We start from the raw sequence: 20,713 nt of genomic DNA, 5'->3' as shown, positions 1-20,713 counted from the left end.
GAAAATTCTCGCAGAAATTTCGGGAATCTCGGTGGCACCTGAAGGATCACGCGGAGCTTCTAGGAATCTCGAATTTACTATCATCGTGCGATTTGCAAAGATTTTTTCACCATCCGATCCGATGTAGGTACGTTTATACGAATAAGCGACATGTAATCGCGCGAAATCACATGGCCGTTGCCTCGCACCACCAAAATTCCGAGACACTCGAATTTCAAGGACCGTTGAGAGCCAGACGAGCGTTACTATGATGCTTCGCACTGAAAATCGCTTCCAGAATCCAATGGGCGAAGTATCTGTGTACCCTGCCGGAACAAACTGCGCCCTTCGCGGCGCCACCTTCGAATACTTTAATTAAACATCGTGAATCCCTGCTTTTCAAGCTGAACAGTGCTTCCTCGTTCGCATTAAATGAACATCGAATTCATCGTTGGAATAATTATTCTTCCGCTTCGAATCCTTTGTGTCGGGAAACAATGATATTTTCTCTAACGTTTCCATCGAACCGGACACGACGCGTCATATTTCAATAATTAATCTCAACATGGCTGCATCGAGAACACTGCGATATTAAATAACTTTGAAGAACAAGAGGATAAAAATGCAATAGATAATTAATTTCTGACTGTTCAGGGACTGATTTCGACGACCATAAGAGTTGTCTGTACCTCAGCGAAAAATATCGTTTGATGCAGTTTGCTGAAGTTCCGATAAAGAAAAAATAAAATTTTGCACATGATGATTAGAAGATTGAAAAAAGGGAACATAAATCAAGAAACGAAAATATTTATTGAGAAAGTTGAGAAACAATTTTCGCGATTGCTTTTCTCGTTGTTAAGGGATGGCTTTAGAAAATGATAAAACAAGAAATTCGCCAGGATTCATTTCGGTTTTGTACGGCCACTGTTCCTGACGTTCGTAACTGGCTATTCGACTATTATTTCCGCGGTGTATCGATACCACGAGCTCGTTCCTCAACAGGGCGAGCCGCTGTTCGCGAGTCCGTCGTTTACAAGCGTTACAACGCCGCGAGGACGTCTAAGAGCGGATTAAACGCAGTGATTTCCACGGGTCCCGGTGAATCTTTAACGAGAGTTCTATTCTCGGAAACGATCCGGCCGGATCACGGTAAATATCATTCAGGATTTCCCGACGAATTCGAATAGGGCGACGATCCCACGAATAAACTACGATGGAACCGGTCTAATAATTCCCTTTTCACCTTTAGAGATCGATCGAAGATCCCAGAAACATTTATCGAGCTCGATCTCGCATGTATGGCTCTCGAAGTAGCAAGTGATGCGATCAATGACTTCACCGGCGACCGATCTGTGTCAGATTACTTTATCGAGGATTGAGAACTTCGTATAAATGTCAATTGATGAGAGTGTCATGTGAAAGAACTTTTAGAGAGAACGCAGCTTTAAACGAGAGAAGAAGGAGACAGTTGAATGTGAACGAATTATGGATTGTGGTAATTGCGATGTGCGCCAAGTGTGCGTTTAAAGATGCCAATTTCAACTGATTAAATATTTATAGATCATCATTATTTGAATTAAATTATTATAAATCCGTTGCGATCCTCTCGATGTCTCTTTAATCTCTCTCTCTCTCTCCTCTCTTCTATTAAATATTTCTCTTTAATATTCTATCGGGATCCAGAGTAGAAATATTTGTATACGACAATATTATAATTTCCGACAATTAATCGGAACTTTCAAATGTTTCATTAAGATTTCTAGAAGAGTTAACGCGTCTAGAAATGGTACCTTGACATATCTGTTGAGAGAAATGGATAAATAAAATTACAAACGACCGTACTTCGTCATATTTTTGTGAAAAACGCCGGCCGTTCGAGCGATAATTTATCGTCGATCCTCTGAAAAATTAGGAGAAATTGATACGAAAACGTTCAATATTTCTCGATAACGTCAAATTGATCGAACTCTTTGGACTGAGCTGTCGCGAAAAATTTATAGACCACGTTTGAAAATAATTTTGACGGTATCTTCATTTATATTTGAAAGTTAAAAGTGCAAGTACCGTATGTGCCAATAGATTAAATTTTACGGGCGCAATAAATCATGCGAATAGTTAAAAAGTAGGCCACTGTCGCCATCCAACACGTTGCACCGTTCATTAAAATTGTATTAACAGTCTATCTAGCGAACTTCTCAATGGTGCAAACAGCTGCACGAAATCCCTCTACTTAATAAAAAGAATAATGACGTCCTCGAATAGAATTTCATAATTATTCACGCTTCGATATAAATTGATATGATCGAACAAAGGACTAAATTTTAATTTAAATTGAAATAATATATATATATATATATTTGCATAGAGTTTTGAACACTGCAATATTAGGTTCTTTTCTAATCATATTTTCCTTCGTGTAGGACCGGCTTAAAAATATTCTTCACGCGTTGCTATGGTAAAGGTGGGAGATTTCCCCATTCGATTATCAAGCGACTTCATTTAACCAGTTAGCTGTGACGCCGATGACGAGTATACTCGTCAAACACAGAGTAAACGTCGCTGTGAAAATACTGGATCAAAAGACGGTTTTATTTGATAAAATTAACAATTTTATTACTAATATTTACTTATCCACCTAACATTAACGAAGCAAGGAACGATAGAAAATGGCACTTTGCACGTCGAATTGCAAATTAAAATTATTTTTATAACAACGTAAACACCTTCGTGTATAGGACCGGCCTCAAAATATTCTAAAGATCTCGAAATTTCAGAATATATTTTTGTTTTCACTGAAATTACAATTTAGACAGCCAATAATCGCTACTTTTTACGCTCGACGAGTATACTCGTCGCGACACAAAATACTGCCACTTCTCCATGACGAGTATACTCGTGAAACACAGTGAACTGGTTAACAATTTAAAGGGCATCGTACGATCTGTACAACATTTCCTTTTCTATGGTACATACCGCATACTCTCTCCCTCTCTCATGAAAAAGTTTACGACGCGGCAGAAGTGCGATTGTCGCGGGGTCCTTGCTCGCGGCGATATTAGTTTTCCGGACGGACGCGCGTTATTGTCGTTATATTTATTCTAGAATATTTGAGCGGCAATGGGCGCGGCGGCCATGAAACAGAAATATTATTACCGCGTTATTTGTTTTCCGCCTGTTCCCATCCGTCGTGGGCTGTCGCGTCGCGTTCCATCGCGCCGCGTCGGTGCCCGAGAAACGATATCGCCGAGGTCGTTTAACGCGGATCACGGCGCGCAATATTACCGTTAAACAAAGTGTCCGCCGATTGTTCATGCAAAAACATTTACCGGCGCCCGATTCGCTGAAATATTCATCGCTGAATGCATTACGAGGCATTACGAGAGAAGCGTTCGCTAAATAATTCATTATCTTATAATATTCATGTCGCCCCCGAACCCGTCGCAACGCGGCACTTCAAATGGGCCCCCCCGGTTCGACGTTTGTCCAGTCTCCCGGTCTTTTAATGAATCCGCTGCAAAAACCTCCCATTATTCGCCCGATGAACAGTCGATGCGCATCATTTCTTCAAAAGCACACGGCCAACAAATCCTTTGTTATCCGTTCCGGAGAACGACTAAATATGAAATCGCTCGGACAAATGGTAGCTTCGCTCTTATTCAAGGTAATGCTCTTTGCGATGTAATTTAATAACGTTTTCAAAGGATCGTCGGTGGATTCAAAGTGGACCGGAAGTCTGTTGTTGAGCGAAGCTACTGGAGACGTAACAGAAATAGTTGTAACCGTAGCATTTTGATTGCTATGCCAATACTCTAAATTTCTTCGTAAAATTGAAGTATTTTATTTAAGCAAATCTCGAAATTGTATAAATTGTACAAATTGTATATTTCAAATTTTAATTCAAATTTTAATATTTTTATGTTTGGGGAACCTAATAGAATTAGAAAGAAGTAAACTATGGTGTAAAAGTTGATTTCCAAATCTAAGGGAAACAATTCCTTTTCACACATATATGAGTAGAATTAGAAAATACTACGTAATTAAATTACATTAATTACGAATTACAATGTGATTGAATCGAAAGCTAATAAATTAATAGATAATAGTACCGCAGAAAATAGGCGGGAGAGACGAAAGATGAGTACACGAAAGAAAAACATAAAAACGTATCTCATTTTTTTCAATTTTGCTGCGCAACGTGAACAACTGTATTTTAATTTCATTGTATTCGAATTACACTCGTTATGAAAATAACTAGCAATTGAATTAGCTTGAAAAGATCAAGGCAAAAGGCTTTCGAAAGGTTGGAATTGTGTAATTGAATTACAGCGTAGTTGAATTACCGTGTAATTGAAACACCATGTAATTAAATTGCGAAATTGAATTACAATGTGATTGAATTAGCACAACTCTGATTGTAATAATATTCTATAGGAGAGATATTCTATTCGATTTCCGTTTTTAACATTTTTATTTACGGACGAACGTAATCATTCTAATCGATATTTTCATTTTATTATTATCTTATTATTACTTTAATTTAATTATATTATTATATTATTGTATTATATATATTGTATTATTATATTATTATATTATTATATTATTATATTATTATATTATTATATTATTATATTATTATATTATTATATTATTATATTATTATATTATTATATTATTATTAGTATGTCGGATGTATTACAGAAAAATTAAAAGAGCATCTTGTCCGTTCGTGCCAGAAATAAGCTCAATGAAATTGAGCAGGTGAAAGAAGAAATTCGCGGAGCAGCGGATCGATTCGAGGAAGAAACCGTGGGAACAAAAACGACCGGCTACCGCGAAGGTGAGCGTTTTCGCATGAATCCGGCGATAAGAAATATGAGCGTCGCATTCCGGCTGCGTTTGTTCCGCGATGCACGCTGCAGGCCGTGTTAATTGAATTACGGGAGGGAACGATGGGACAAGGGAACATAATTTTTCGCGCCGTCCCACCTTTCCGTGATCGAGGCCGATGTAAATGTTCGGATCCGGGGCCCGATCTTCCTTACTGCGAATGTATTGCCGGGCCGAGGTAATTGAATGCTCGTTGCTGCATCTGATTATGGTGGCACGTACAGCGGCCTCGGACTCTGTAGACCGAGGACGTGTATACGTCACCGTGCCGGCGTGTATGCACGTCGCTCCGACGTTGGATGGCCCGCAGCAAGATCCGATTAACCGTTCATTGTCTCCCGCGGCCCGCTGCGGAAATGAACGTGCCCTCCCACCCTCCCGCCTTCGAATGGAGGGCCTCCGCCGATTGGAATGTAACACGAATTTCTTGTCGCGATCGATGCACTACCCAGAGCCAAAGAATGCACCCCGCGAGCCGCTGACCGGCCGACAATGCAATGTCTTCCGGGTCAATAACCTTGCACGACCCTCTTCACCCTGAGCTGCTGAGTCTTCTGAGGGAGAACACAACGTGCTAGCATTGCAATAGGGTAAACAGTTTGGGAGTTCCTCGAAATAGGGCAAATGTATCGGTTACTGTGCACATTAAAGCGACGTCCGCCAATGTCGTCGTTTCTGAAACGTTTTAATTGCGTGTCTTTTACAGAAGTGCGGATTTTTTTCACAAGCGAAACGTGTAAATAATACGAGATATTTAACAACACGTTCGCGACAATTTTTAACGAGGAAACTTTAATTACTCTGTGTCAGTTGCCGAGCCTTTTCCGGTTGCCGTTTGTCAATTTCTGCACGCTGGTCTAATTACTGTGTGTCAATTTCTGCACGTTCATCTCTCTCTCTCTCTCTCTCTCTCTCTCTCTCTCTCTCTCTCTCTCTCTCTCTCTCTCTCTCTCTCTCTCTCTCTCTCTCTCTCTCTCTCTGTGTGTGTGTGTGTGTGTGTGTGTGTGTGTGTGTGTGTGTGTGTGTGTGTGTGTGTGTGTGTAAATTTCTATACACTGTTCTAATTACTGTGTGACAATTTCTGCACGCTGATCTAATTACTGTGTGGCAATTTCTGCACGCTGATCTAATTACTGTGTGACAATTTCTGCACGCTGATCTAATTACTGTGTGGCAATTTCGGCACGCTGATCTAATTACTGTGCTTCAATTACCGTGGTCAATACTAGCTAAATAATCCTATAACAAAAATGTAAAAACATTGGGAACGTTGTCTGTGGAAACGGGACTGCGTTATTGACGTTACAAAATTTCGACAATAATTTAGGGTTAAGGCCCAAAAAACTGGGACTAAATTTCTAGGGTTTAAACAGTGAGCACAAAAAATTAATATAGTTATAACAAACAGGTTATACATTATTAAGAAACAAAATGCAGGATTTAACCAAATTTTGGGCCCACAAAATCGAGGCAAGAATTCCGAGTCTTACGAAATTCAGACGATTTTAGGTTCGTAAACGAAAAAGCAAGCTTTCAGAGTTCGCAGAACTAGTAATGAAATCCTTAAAGTTCTCGAACGCACGTGAAAGAATAATACAAAAATCGGGTCCCGAATTCTGCCGCGAGTTGTCTTCCCGTGATATTTTTCAAACAAGAGCAACGGGTACGTAGAAATTGAATTTTTCATTTTCAACGAGTTCGCGGCTATTTTTCTTCCACTGTATTGGCTTTTCGCGATTGAGTCAATTTAATACGAGGGCGGAAATTGATTTAGACAGATGAGACAATAAATAAACGACATTTCCGTATGTTCCGGTAGACAATTGTTGTGCGGAAATAATAAAATGTGTGCAATGCTTTTTCCCTGCACTACCTATTGTGTATGAATAAAAAAAGAAAAAAAGAAATACACGTCAAGTTGACAGAAGAGAGAGAGATGGGGGTTACAACCCTGATTCTACGCGAGATGGTGGATCCGGGTGCAATTTTTCACAATGTGATGAATTGCAGCTAACACCTGGAGCTATTGGCAAAAGCCTCGCTACCCGTATTCGGTCTTTCTACCCGAATCTCTGGCAATAATTTATTTCGTACTAATGCCAGATATTATCTAATCAACTGTCTCGGTACAGTCGATGAGCGGTTTGGAGGAAATAAAGTGTACGATCAAAATATGTAAATGAACGCAATGTGTCAGGATTAGGGTACGACGGATTTGTCAGCGTTTCTAGTTCGTCGTAGGGGTGTTTGGTCAGAGTAATTCGGCGAGCTGATTCGAAGGGGAAAAGAATTGGACTTATCGAGTCAATGAATCACCCATCTGTCAGCGAATGTGTGAATCAGTTAGGAAATCACCTGGGGTAACCGGGGACAGTAATTGGGTACCATCTGTGCTAGCCTAATCGCCTCCGACGGACTCGACACGCCGACGTCCATCCAACAATCGTGAAAATTCCGTAACCAAGAACGTTTAACGAAGCAATATTAATTGTCGAGAATATTCTCCGAATATCTAACAGTAATAATATTCAAATAAAATATAAAATTGTATAAAGTTAACATAATCACGGTATTTAAAGCGATGTAGAATACGATTGTATTTATAGTAGTGGACAAATAACCTTTTATAATGAAATAACAATCTTAGAACAAGCACCTAGGGTCGCCGGTGACCCTACAAAATATTTAATTAGCCTGCAAACGTGCAAATAAGTACTGACAAAATTTTTATTCACAAATTCGAGTTTCTCGCTTTTTTATACTTTGAAAATATGATATTTTAATTATTAATACTTTTAGGCTATATGTAAACAAAATGTTTGCAAAAATAACAGTTTGGCGACCTAGATATTATGCAAAATGCTCGGATAAAAAAGTTGGAGATCGTGATTATATCGTTTGCCATTCCATCCAATTGTGCAATTTTCGCAAATATTTTTGTACGCGTTGTTCAATACACTAACTCCACCATCATTTGAAAAAATTCAAATTGTTTGATTAACACGTTCCGTGCCGAGCTTTTTTTACTCGAATCTTCACACTTTGATATTTTACTAAAACTTGATGTATTACGTGCAATTATTAATTCTCGTACACATAACAACGTAACAAAAACTTATCAACGCCCATTCTTGCGATGGAAATTGATTCTTCGGTTCTAAATTTCTTGTAAACAATTTGTTCAGTTCACTAAGTAAACATGCAAGCGTGTACCATCGATGGTACACGTGGCACGGAACGTGTTAAATTTTGGTAAAGTTCGTCCGTTTTAAAAGTTGTCGACAACTGTGTAAAAGTTCCACGAAACAAAAGTTGTTGATCTCGAAAGTAACCGCAATCGCGAGCTGTTTCATCGTGCCTCTTTAAAATGAGCCGACAAGCAGTCAAATCCTCGAAGTATATAGAAAGAACGTTTCAACTTCGTTAATCGCAAAAAAAAAAAAATGAAAATAGACATCGAAGGAAAGAGATCGATCAAGAAAATCCTGGCGCTGACAATATTACCGAAGCGCGTTGCAGCGATAAAACGGCAACATCGTCGGGCAGGTAAACGGCCAGCGGCGACGAGAGAATTTTGCGGGTCTCGCGGTCCATTAAATTTCAAGGAAGCTTCTTCCGGTCGCAGCACGCGTTAAATGAAAATTTCTGCCACCCTCCGCGACCCGCCGAACGTCCGACGATCGCACGCGCCGGGAATTATCGCGGCGCGGTTACATTGTTTACCCCGCATGAAAATTCATTCGCAAGAAAATGCATCGGCCGCGTACCATGCTTGCGGTTTATGAATATTTCCGCCTTGCTGGCTTCTCCGTCTCTCCCCCTCTCTCTCTCTTCTTCTGTTCCAAGGCGAGATATTCATTTTCCGGGAAAGAGTAACCGTGTCCTGAATAATGCTCCTCGGGATCCGTAATTAATGAACGGCCGCTAACAATTGCAGCGTTTTCAAGAGGCCGGTCTAGCGCCGCGTTTCGTAAAATTCCTCGATCGATAATTATTTCGTAACGAGCGTCGGATTTCCTGCGGTGCCGACGAACGCTAGATGAAAACCGCGATCGAGTTTTCATTGTTTTCATTTCACGTACCGCCACGCCGAGAGACGCGGTAGCAGCTTCTGACATTGCGAATCGAGCCGAGAGGAGATCGGCCACTTTGCGAGACGATCCGAGGGCATCTAACGAGCAACGGATTTTACGGGAGAGATCGGTGAACGCGCGAGATGATAAAAGTGCCGAAAAAGTTCGGAAAGAAAAAGAAATATAATAAGTTGAAAATTGGCTCGGAATCGAGCTCGCGCCGTGTTGAACGCGCTTCCAAAAAGCGGGTACTGATTTGAAAAGCGTTCGACAATTGATATTTGTTAGTTCCGCTAACCATGCAGAACGGATAGGGCGCGAAGAACAGTTTACGATCCTCGTTATTTAATCAGCCCGTTATTTATTTATCGACAGCCGAAGCTTGAGACTCGGACCGTTAAATTTTACGACTCCGCCGTTTTACGAGTTGAACAAGTTCCCACGGATCTACCGTTACGATGATAGATACTTGTGATCGTGATCGGAAATTCATGGTGTACGACGAGCGATCAAACCAATGACAGCCATAACTAATTTCTTTTTATGCGCTTTAAAAGACAATAATAGTTCGCTGCGCGCGTTACCCGGACGTGTACGAAATCTAGAAACGTATTCCAGTTTTCATAGAAGTTTCAAACGTAAAATGACACACGGCACGGACTTTATTTATGCGCGGATTTTATGCATTTACGATCGATATGGGTAAATGCAATGCAAACGTGTGGAGATATCAGAGGCATTCAAATACATTTTTACGCTATTTTCGCTTTGTAAAAATTATTCAAGGAGAACGTGCACTTTCGTTGGATTTCTATTTCTGATAGTTGTCTTAGAAAATTTTTGTTGTATATACAGTCCCAGCAATTAGTTTATTGGAATTTCCAATTTTCTGTTGGACCTCGTGAAAACTAAAACTAGCAATGGTATTGATAATTAAAAGTGGAGATAGATAAACGATAATTAAAAATGGAAGTAGGTAAATAGTAATTATAAATGGAAATAAATAAACGGTAATTAAAAATGAAAATAGATGAATAGTAATTAAAAATCGAAATAGATAAATGGTAATTATAAATGATAATTAAATATTAAGATAGATGAGTGGTAATTATAGATAGAAATAGATAAATGGTAATTAAAGATGAAAATGGATAAAAGTAAACGAAATTTAAACAAGAACTTAACAAGATACAATATTTGTATATTTCTACATTAGAAATAATAAAAAATAGAATTGTTTATAACATAGAAATATACGATATTACGTTGGGTTCAGTTAAGGAATATTCAAGATAATAAAAAGTAAAAACATACAAATATGTTATTTTGTTTTGTTTTCGTTCGGATACCAGTAACAATGTAAAAGTTTCAGTCTACAATTATGTACCCCATTATAAAGCCTCATTACAAAGAATTAATTAATCACCCCCCAAGCGAAAGAATAGATTCGTCGGGGTCGCGCAAAGCGCCAGAAAAATCGTACAAATCAACGAGAGAAAAAAAGAAGTTCGCTGCACCCCTGTTGAAATGAATCAAGGTGCGGGAGAATTCCCCATAGGATCTCGTCTTCGGTCGCTGCCGAGGCAAAAGGAAAAATGAAGAAGCGGAAGATAATTCACGCGAGTACACCGCGGATGTACTCCGTTTAATTAATTCCCGTTTTCGTTATCCTTGCGCCGCGGATGCAGATAGAAAACAAAAAACGGGGAGAAGGCTCGACGGAAATCCCGTGCCCGCAGTTGCTGGATTACACGGGCGATTCCCGTGGAATTGCAGCTGCGTTACGGCATAATAATTCAGAAACTAATTGCCGGCGGCGAGAACGGCGGATGACTTTCTCCGCGGGTCCGCGGGCACGGGTCATCCGAGACCGGTCACATTTTTACGATAATGGGCGCCGTTAAATTTTTACTGGCCGCATTAACGACGTTTTCCATGATACTTATGAATTACGCTTTTCACCCTATTATCCCGACCGAGCTGCCCGGTCCCGGCAATTTCCCGTCTCGCTGGCCCGCTGAAGAATCGTCCTCTTTCTCTCTTCTTTTCCGAAGATAGTCGTCATTTTCGAAAGTCGAACTCTAATTGGCGGTCTCGAGGGAGCACCTATTTCATCGAATTTTAAGATGTTCGGAGATCGAAAGCAAGCTCTAATCTGTCGATGAAAATTGTACTGCGACATTTGAGCCGTTAATATTGCTAAGTTGTGTTTAATTTAATATTTTCTTTGATTTCCTTTCTTTTTATTGTCTTAAGTTGAAGCTTGAAAGTGGCGAGCACAAAGGAGTTGCGACAATTTTGTATATTATTGCAGTTCACAGAACTTTTTTAATTCATCCTTCATTATCCATAAATTAACTTTTTCTAAACTGTGAATTTTATTGAAAACAATAGAGGAATTTGAGATCTCCACTGTGCAATAAACTTAAGAAATAGATGCACATAACAGAATTATCACGTATTGTTACCTGATCGCATTTTCACAAATTCTGATTGAGAATTGATTGTAATATTCCCACAAATATCGTTGTATTATTGCTAAAATTAATTTCTCTTTAATTCCTGTTTGTCGCAATCGATTTATACAGTGAATTCTCTCCAATTAACGTTTAGATTGTGCACAAGATTTTTATTCGAGCCTTGCGGCCCGTTTTTATAGTTGTTGAAAATATAGTTGTATAAAAATGAGACTCGAATAATCGTATCTCCTCTTCCCAAATTATCCTTTTTTATATACAATCTGTGCGTGAATTAGAATTTACTGTATTTAGAACGACAGTTTAGTACGTTTCATCACGAAATTTATGGTATTATTCAACGTTCAATGATTTTTGTCGAAGAAACACAGAAAATGTTCACCGTTGCCACACCAGGAATAAGCAACAACCGAAAAGCGATAAAATCAACGGAATAACCGCGAAGAGTATTTGCTTTCCGGATTATATAAAACGACCAACTTCGATAATTTCCGGTTAACCCGAACCGGTTAAAATCTCCGCGGACCGTGGCGGAACTAACGGAAGAAAAATTTCCTAATATATTTCCTGGGTGCCGAAATGAAAAAACCGCTCGGCCGTGGCGTACCGGAAGGATATTAAAAAAACGGCGGAGACGCAACAGGGAGAGAGAACCCGCAGAAACAAACAAGCGCGGGGGCGGATGGTGTTCGGGATTGGTCGAGGGTGGTTGGAGTATACACCGGCGGTGCTCTCTCCTTCGTTATAACACCGCTATTGCACCAGGATTAATTAAAATCCGTGGAAATCCCCTTGAGACTGATACGTCTGGTTTACGCGGGAAATTCGATGCGGAATCTTCGTTCTAATGAACTAACCGTCATCGAGCGGATAAGATGAACCGCTCCGGGCTTGCTGCCGAGCCGTCATCGACAGCTATTTACTGTCTCGCGCATGATTATTCATGTTACACGGACGTCCTACGAATTGTATCTAGGTTTGATTTATCATTGATCGATCCGCCGCTGCGATAATTCACCGATCATCGGGAGACTGGCATCCGGCGTCTTCCTGTACTGGACGCGTCGTTCTTAGAATACTTGATCGAGGTATCGAGATCGTTGTGGTTATTATGAAATCTTTAGAAATTTCACGTTCTTAGATGCTTGATTTTATTCATTTTTATAACTGGATCGCACTTGTCTCGCTGCTGGACCATTGGCTTTATGCATTTCTGAAGAAAAATGGGGAGTTCAAGTGCTGAACAGTGAAGACATTTAAAGAATTTTTCAGAAATTTAAGGAGCTTAAGAACTTATTTAAATAACTATTGTCTCAACTTAAAAAATATGCTTCTTTAAATTACCGAAATTCTTAAGAAAGGCTATTATTCAAATATGTACATCGTTTGATATGCATCAAATTTCTTAGAAATATAAATAATGTTGTGTGTAGATCCTTTATCTTGCAATTAATGCAGACTTGTAACTAGATTGCGGTTTTTATGCATTTATGACAAAAATTAATAGACCAAATATGAAACAATGAGGACATTTAATGAATTTACAGACACTGTTATATTCTTTGCAACTCATAAAAATGTTTAAGAAACGTATTGATTCGAATATATACATAATTTGATATGTACTAAATTTCTTAGAAATATAAAAAAGTAATCTACGTATATCTTATATCTTGCAATTAATGTTGCAATAATGATTGCAGATTGTATTAATTAATAGCCCAAAATGAATAGATTAAATACAAAATAGAACGAAAACATTTTGAAGTTACATTAATAATAATACATTAACAGTAATAATGAAATTACATCACATTAACTTCAACTTACCAAATTGATTAAAACAAGAGACGGATTTATACTTCTCTTGGACCTTTTTTTATCGATACAAACAGAATACAGCGTTTCAAAATCATGGAAAAAACGCAGCGTTTCTGATACATCGCTCGATAAAAATACGTCAAGAAAAGTCAGCTTACTGAAACGCGCGCGCGTTCATCTATGCGACGATACAATGACGAACCAACTATCTAACATTTTCATCAGCTCCATTATTTTCTCTGAGATCGGCCGGCAAGCTTGCTCTTCACGGTTAAGCAGCCAGTAACAAGAGGCGTCCCGCGACACCGAAGAAACTATCGCGTCGCGGTGAAACGGAAGAGCGAGGTGCCGGCGTCGTATTTCTGCTCGATCGATGAAAATCGCGGAGTCTGTCGGTTGTTCGGTTAATGAGGCGACCACATTAGAGAGGACACGTAAACGTAGATAAGCTTAAGTCGGCTACCGTCGCCCGTTCCATCCAGTTCGCGTCTGTATCCCCTATCCGTCCTGGCCAGTGTCTATACACAGCGACCGGACGGCACATTGTTATACAACTCGGGCTGCTTCCAAGGCCGGTTGTGTAGGCCCCCGGGCACTATGTCTCATTGTTGGATTCCCGACGGAATTGCGACAGGATTTGCATTATCTTCCATTAGAGCCAGCTCCGTTTCAACGGAGATTATTATAATCCTCGGGAAGGAGATATCAGGAAGCGGCAACAGGCGGCGGACAAGCGAAAGGGGGAACTTCGGGACTCTCCCGTTCCCTTCGGGTTCTTCTTCCTGCGGAACGCGGGGGTGCCTGATCGTTTATCATTCCGCGAGCTAATTCATCGACTAACTAACGCCTCGCTCGCACCTCGGCTTCTTTTTCCCTGGAATTCGCCAGAAATATTATTATAATTTCCGTTGGAAGTAGTCGTTAAATTTGTCGATACTTCGTTTCGAGCAACTGTTTTCCTTTCATTTGTAGCTTCAGATTTTTTAATTTGCGACTGGCGATGTGTTAATTGATAGGTTAAGGGATGCCATTTACCGAGGTTGTCCGGGATACCGTCATTTATATTTATTTTTGACGATAATTACATTAATTTGACGTGGAATTATAAAGATCAAAATTTGAATACAACATTTGATATTATATCAATCGGATAAAATTATTTAAGTACTCCATTAGTTTACTGTAGGTTATAAAAATACGATTAAAAGGTAATCACAGACGCGAGAGACGTGTGTCATATTAATAATTAATTTATGCGAGAATCGTAGACAAGCATTTCTTCGAATATTTGACAAGACACTTAAACTCGTCGGAACTGCTGTAGCATCAATTGAAAAATATTTACAACATTTTAAGACATGAAAAATGTGATACTTTTCTTTAGATTTTACATGATGATAGGTAAACACAATGAGAAAATGCGAATCATCAATTTATGTGTATATATATATATATATATATATATATATATATAATAATATATAATATATATTATATATTATATATTATATAATTATATATTATTTATTATATATTATATAATTATATATTGTTTATTATATATTATATATTATTATTATTATATATATATATTAATATATATATATATAATATATATATAACCTTTTGTTTATATAGGTTTTCAATCCAGAGGCACAGAAATTGAGACGTCCACCCTAAAAGGTTAACCTCGAGATCGTGGAAGGTGCAAATTTTCGAAAGCACGCTTTCAGGAACGTGCGCAGCATTGGAATTAATGGTGTGGAATATCACTTTGTGAAGAATAATTGTTCGGCGGGACGAGTGGAGTAATTATGTTGATTAAATAATTCGCGGCTGCGGGTGACCTTGAGTTACGTTCAGCATGCAAGTTCCGCGGGGTTCTGGTTCGTCAAGCACCCCCCTTTGCGCTTTGTCTGCGGCCAGCCTTGACACTGACAAACGACGCCCGCCGCGAAACAGAAAAGATACGAGCCGCACTTTCGCCTGTAACTGCGAACAGCATTAGCCTCGGGGGCCGTCCTTGAGTTTACGCGGCCCCCTGATGGCACGATTTTTCCCGAAACTACGCCAAGAACGATCATAAATGGCGAGTCGTCCCGTGCGTTCGAGACTTCCGCCGTAAAAAAAAAGGCACTCGTGCAGCCGGGTACGACTTTCTCTCCGGGACATTATAAAGCTCGTGCGCGCTCGTGATTTTATGCATTCCCTCTCGTTCGTCCGTTTGCGGGCGGCGAGACTTTTTATGCGGCAACGAACTGCCCCGTTCGGGATGCCTGGCAATTAATAATACGTGCACGGTGTTTTTACGGGACAAAGTAAAAAGTCCGAGGGATTTGCAAATAGAACGCGAACGATCGCGATTATTTGGAATTTAGCGCGGCGAGTGGATCGACGGAGAGTTTTGTTCCACCTACGAATTTTTTTAGCCCCCGCGATTCTATAATAAACAGCAGACGTCGGGCTAGTTCGCTTTTCATTCGGCGTGCTTTATTTAGCGATCGTAACAGTCGGCGCAACAGTGCAAATATTTTCATTTCCGATTTCATCCCGGATTTTGCAAACGTTCCCGAAAAAACGCGGTAGTTATGTTTGAAATAATTTGACAATGTTCCCGCGAAATATTTGAAAATCACCGGAACATCGACAGACCGGACGCATTAATTTTAGCGCGATAAATATTTGTTTGTCGAGGTTTCGCGAAAACGCTCCAATTAGAAAGAAAAAATACGCACGATATTTACGCGGAAGCGAACTTTATTCGAGCGCATTCCGAAAAACGCTCGACCGAGCAAATATTATATTTTGATTTTCGGCTCCGATCGCCGCAAATATTTACGGACAAAAAGAAAGAAAGAAAAAGAAAGAAACGTCTATATTCGCGCGGAGAGATCGGCGCAGTTATGAAAATTCCGGATTGGCGGAGACTAATTAAATCTGAAGGGCCAGGACATTCGCCTTTCAAGCGTCCTTCCACGGAGGCGAGGAAAATCAGATTTCCGGGTTCGATCTCGAGCTTCCATTTCCGAGCGCATAACGCAATGAGAGTAGATCACAGGGCCGATATTGCCCGGGAAATATATTCCGCGAGACAAAGGAAGAAAGTCGCCGGGTGCAGTTATCGAGCATCGATCCCGCGCAATTTGATTAACAAGCTACTTAAAACGCGCCGCCGCTCGGTTTTCCATCTGATCCGAAATTGCATTTCCCAGCCTCGCGATTCTTCGATCCACAGATCCCGCCGCTTCGCGGAAAATTCGAGGCGAAAATAATCGCATTCGAGATCTTCTAGCTCGACACATTAGCTATGCGATTTACAATGTTGTAGTTTTTACTAATTACGCTCTATAAAACCGCCAAAATTTTTAACTCCTTGCCTTATGATTTATTTATGGCAATGGGAACTTGTCGTTCTGAATTTCCTATAAGAAAGGAGATATCTCTCTCTCTCTCTCTCATTTACTATAAGGAGATTTATATTATTTATTATAAGGAGATCGTATTTACTCCAATGGTTAATCATTTGCGCTCGAAGCTGTTTTAATTTGAAAATTCTGATCTACAGTATTTCTATTTTACATGATTTATTGCGATCTGTGCGTATCAAATTGAGCTTATCGGCAAGTACAATATTTGCAATTTTAACAGTTTTTTAAAAATATAAACGAATCTGATACTGTTATAATTATTTTGAGAAATGGTATAGCAATTTTTAGCGGCGCCTCAGAGTCGTCACTCGAGTGCAAAGGGTTAAAGAATAGAACGTCGTTTGAATGACTAGACTGCAGATTTATGAGGGGAATAGAAATTGTTTGCGTTATTTGCGAGACATGGAAAGTGCACAAACATCCATTTCTTGTTCTAAGAATTTTGTTGAGCCTAATCTAGTAAATTTTTTAATTCTTTGAATGTATGTACTGCTTTATATATCTGTTTTTATGTACATACTTTGATGTATATTTCTTTCAATATTTAAACATTTAAGTAAACTTAGACACGCAAGAAATATAAATTTTCTTATTTTTCTAAATGATCAGAATCGAAAGAGTTGTCCAATCGTTATACAAAAATATGATAACAAAATGGTATAACAAGGTGTTAATAAATTCCGTTAATTAACGAATAATTTGTATTACAATTTGGTAATAATCTTTAAAAATAATTAACCAATTATTGTTGAACAAAAATTGTATTACAGCGCGAATCATTATTGGAAGGCATAATTATCTTGAAATGAAATTTTCATTGTATCGCAAATGATTAATCATTTTCACATAAAAATCATATTACAGCGTTTGTCAACGACGAGTTGCATTGCTCTGGTACATCTGAACAAGAAAGAAATTACGATATCTGTCCGGATCGCGGAGCGCCGTACCGATCAAAATCGAATCGGTTGCATCAAGTTTTAATTCTGCTCGTTCCAGTGGCGGAAAAAAACGACGACGCATATAGACGGACGAGAAGCGGTCGTTGAAGCCCGGGACGATAGGATGGGCGAGACGGTTCTCTCCTCGACTTTACGAGCCTTTTATATTGGCTCGTATCGCGGCCGGCGCGAACGTTGTTTGATTTCATCCCGGTTAAATTTGTTGCCGGCCGGGGAAAATAACGATGACATAACGCGGCAGACTGCGCGGCCTGGAATCCGGAACAAGGGATCCGGACAACTTACGCTTGCCAGACGACTGTTCTATCCAATCGGGACACCCAGAAACACGACCGGTTGCACCTTAATCCTAATAATCTAATGGCTGCCGTCTACAATAGCGTTCTGGCGGGACAGCGGATAGAGGACGCTCTACAGGCCCGCGAGAAACGCTTCTAATTCAATTAGGGTGCTGCTCCGTGTGCAACCCGGTTTACTGGCCTTTTTCATCTCGAGCGTTAATTAGCGCCCGCGGCTCCAGCCTTTCGGCCGGGATCGAGTTTACACGAGTTTTACGGGCGACACAGGAATCTTGGTTTCATAACTGAATTTTGGGAGACGCTGTAAAGTCTGGGATTCGGTGGCAAGGTGTGCTTAGAGCCCGGTACCAACAGGTTAATGCTCTCGAAGCGTTTCTAGCAGGGACTCTAATCCGAGACGCATACTTGGTGCACCGAAATCCTGGCACTGGCATAGTTCCTCTAGAAATATCCTTAGCGAAAGGTCCATCCATTCGTCTACGTTGTTCTGCGAAAACAACGTCTGATCTGCTTTTTCTTTTGCTGAACACATTAAGTGTTCAGAAGATTAACTCGAAGATTAACTCGAAAAATTCATGCAACATCAAAGACATTTAATTAATGACACCGAGAGGAGAAAGTGAAAATTTACCATGGAAAATATTGGTTCAGCTGTTTTGTGTTCTACAAATCCTAGTAACATTCAATTTGTTTAATGTATTACAGTAAAAATGAATTTCAAAAACCTGGTTAAAAATTAGTGTCACCCATGTGTGACTCACGCGGCATTGGACGTATTAATATTCGTTTTAGGCGAATTCTTTGTGTAGCGAAGAAAATTGAAATTCGGTCGATTATGCTTTCAAATCGGCCTAATGTACGATTTTTTTGTGATCCATGACACAAGATGTACGATCCGAGTTATGCGAATCGCGGTAAATAAACAGTTTTTTTTCTTTAATGTGACAAAACAATGTGCATGTTATTTAATTTCTCGTAAGAATTTGATTCATGATTAAAATTAAATAAAGAAAACTAAAATTCGGTTGATTATGTTTTCGAATCGGCCTAATATACAATACGATTCTTTAGTGGTCCGTGATATGTAAAATTAAATTCATTAAGATACAATAAAAATTAAATTACATTTCTTTAGTGATCCATGACATATCAAGGATCAATTTTGATTGAATTTTAATGAATTTAATTTTACATACCATGGACCACAAAAGAATTGTATTGTATATTAGACCGATTTGAAAACATAATCGACCAGAATTTTAATTTTCATTTATCATGGATCAATTTTGATTAAATTTTAATGAATTTAATTTTACATACCATGGACCACGAAAGAATTGTATTGTATTTTAGGCCGATTTGAAAACGTAATCGACCAGAATTTTAATTTTCATTTACCATGGATCAATTTTAATTGAATTTTAATGAATTTAATTTTACATACCATGGACCACAAAAGAATTGTATTGTATATTAGGCCGATTTGAAAACGTAATCGACCAGAATTTTAATTTTCATTTACCATGGATCAATTTTGATTGAATTTTAATGAATTTAATTTTACATACCATGGACCACAAAAGAATTGTATTGTATTTTAGGCCAATTTGAAAACGTAATCGACCAGAATTTTAATTTTCATTTATCATGGATCAATTTTGATTGAATTTTAATGAATTTAATTTTACATACCATGGACCACAAAAGAATTGTATTGTATATTAGGCCAATTTGAAAACATAATCAACCCGAATTTTAATGTTCATTTAATTCTAATCATGAATCAAATTCTTACGAGAAATTAAATAACATGCACATTACCTTGTCGTATCAAAGAAAACAATTAATTTACCGTGACCCTTATAACTCGTAATCCGTACATCTCGCGTTACAGGAGCTCGGTACAATAAAAATGAACGTCGAAACCCGGTTAAAAATCGGTGTCGCCTCACACGTAACGGAGCCTGACGAACGAAAACGCTTGCTAAGGAGCCCAAATACGCGGCCCGAACCGACCAGAAAGTGTTCAAAGTCCGTAAAGAACGAAGACCGGAGAGGGGGAGCAGGATAAAAGCTGTTAAAAATCGCCGGGGAATCCTTCACCGCGGCCCCTAAACGTCACTAATCCCGGCGAGGACGTTAGAACTCGTCCCCGGGAAATAACTCTTGGCTGACAGGTTTTTTCCAGCAGGGCAAACAGAGAACGGGCTGTGAACCTTTCGCGGTCGCGTGAGGTCGCGTAAGTTTGCGCAACGCGTCCCCGTTTTCTGCCGGCTACAACAGACGGCCGGAGTAAGCCGCGAATGCATAGTCGCATAAATTCCGGGCGACGGATTTTTCGAAGCTGCCGGCGACCAGGACGCCGCCACTCCCGACCGACGAAAACGCGAGGGCCGTCTGCTTCTCTCCGCTCGGCTCCGCTGCGAGTTGTTGTCCGCGCGGAGGAGATCCCGCTGCCTCTGTAGCCCTACGAGTGCGGATCCCTTATCTTTTCCGGTAATGCGAACGCGGGCCGCCCGAGACGCCGACAATATTTAAATTCTGTTTCGAGATGGTATAGGGCGCGCGCAAATCCCGCGGCCGACCTTTCGCCGTTATTTATCGCGGTTTTTCGAGTTCCCCTCGCGAACGCGGTTTGTCTCCTTCCGCGCGAAAATCAGAGCGGTTCGTTTATCAAACCCGACGGCTCGTTGCGCTTAATAATGGAGGATCTGTTCTACCTCCTGCTCGAATACCTCCTCCGCTTGTTCTATTTTGCATGTAGATTGCGGATTTTTATGCTGC

At 39.8% G+C, this 20,713-nt stretch overlaps 1 protein-coding gene and 1 long non-coding RNA gene across 4 annotated transcripts in view; one reads left to right on the top strand and one right to left on the bottom strand.

Annotated features, from left to right (window-relative positions):
* LOC117224000 (prolyl 4-hydroxylase subunit alpha-1) overlaps positions 1–20,713 on the bottom strand; it is a 537,488-nt gene that overhangs the window by 340,017 nt on the left and 176,758 nt on the right. The gene's annotated exons all lie outside the window — the stretch shown is intronic.
* The window catches only part of LOC117224006 (uncharacterized), a 42,961-nt gene continuing 26,982 nt past the window's right edge, over positions 4,735–20,713 (top strand). Inside the window, exon 1 of the long non-coding RNA XR_004491081.2 lies at positions 4,735–4,819. This is a non-coding gene — a long non-coding RNA (uncharacterized LOC117224006). The remainder of the gene's footprint in view (positions 4,820–20,713) is intronic.

This window comes from Megalopta genalis, chromosome 5, assembly GCF_051020955.1.
Source record: "Megalopta genalis isolate 19385.01 chromosome 5, iyMegGena1_principal, whole genome shotgun sequence".
Lineage (NCBI taxonomy): Eukaryota > Metazoa > Arthropoda > Insecta > Hymenoptera > Halictidae > Megalopta > Megalopta genalis.
The sequence above is the reverse complement of the archived record's forward strand: the minus strand, read 5'-3'. Positions and strand labels throughout refer to the sequence as shown.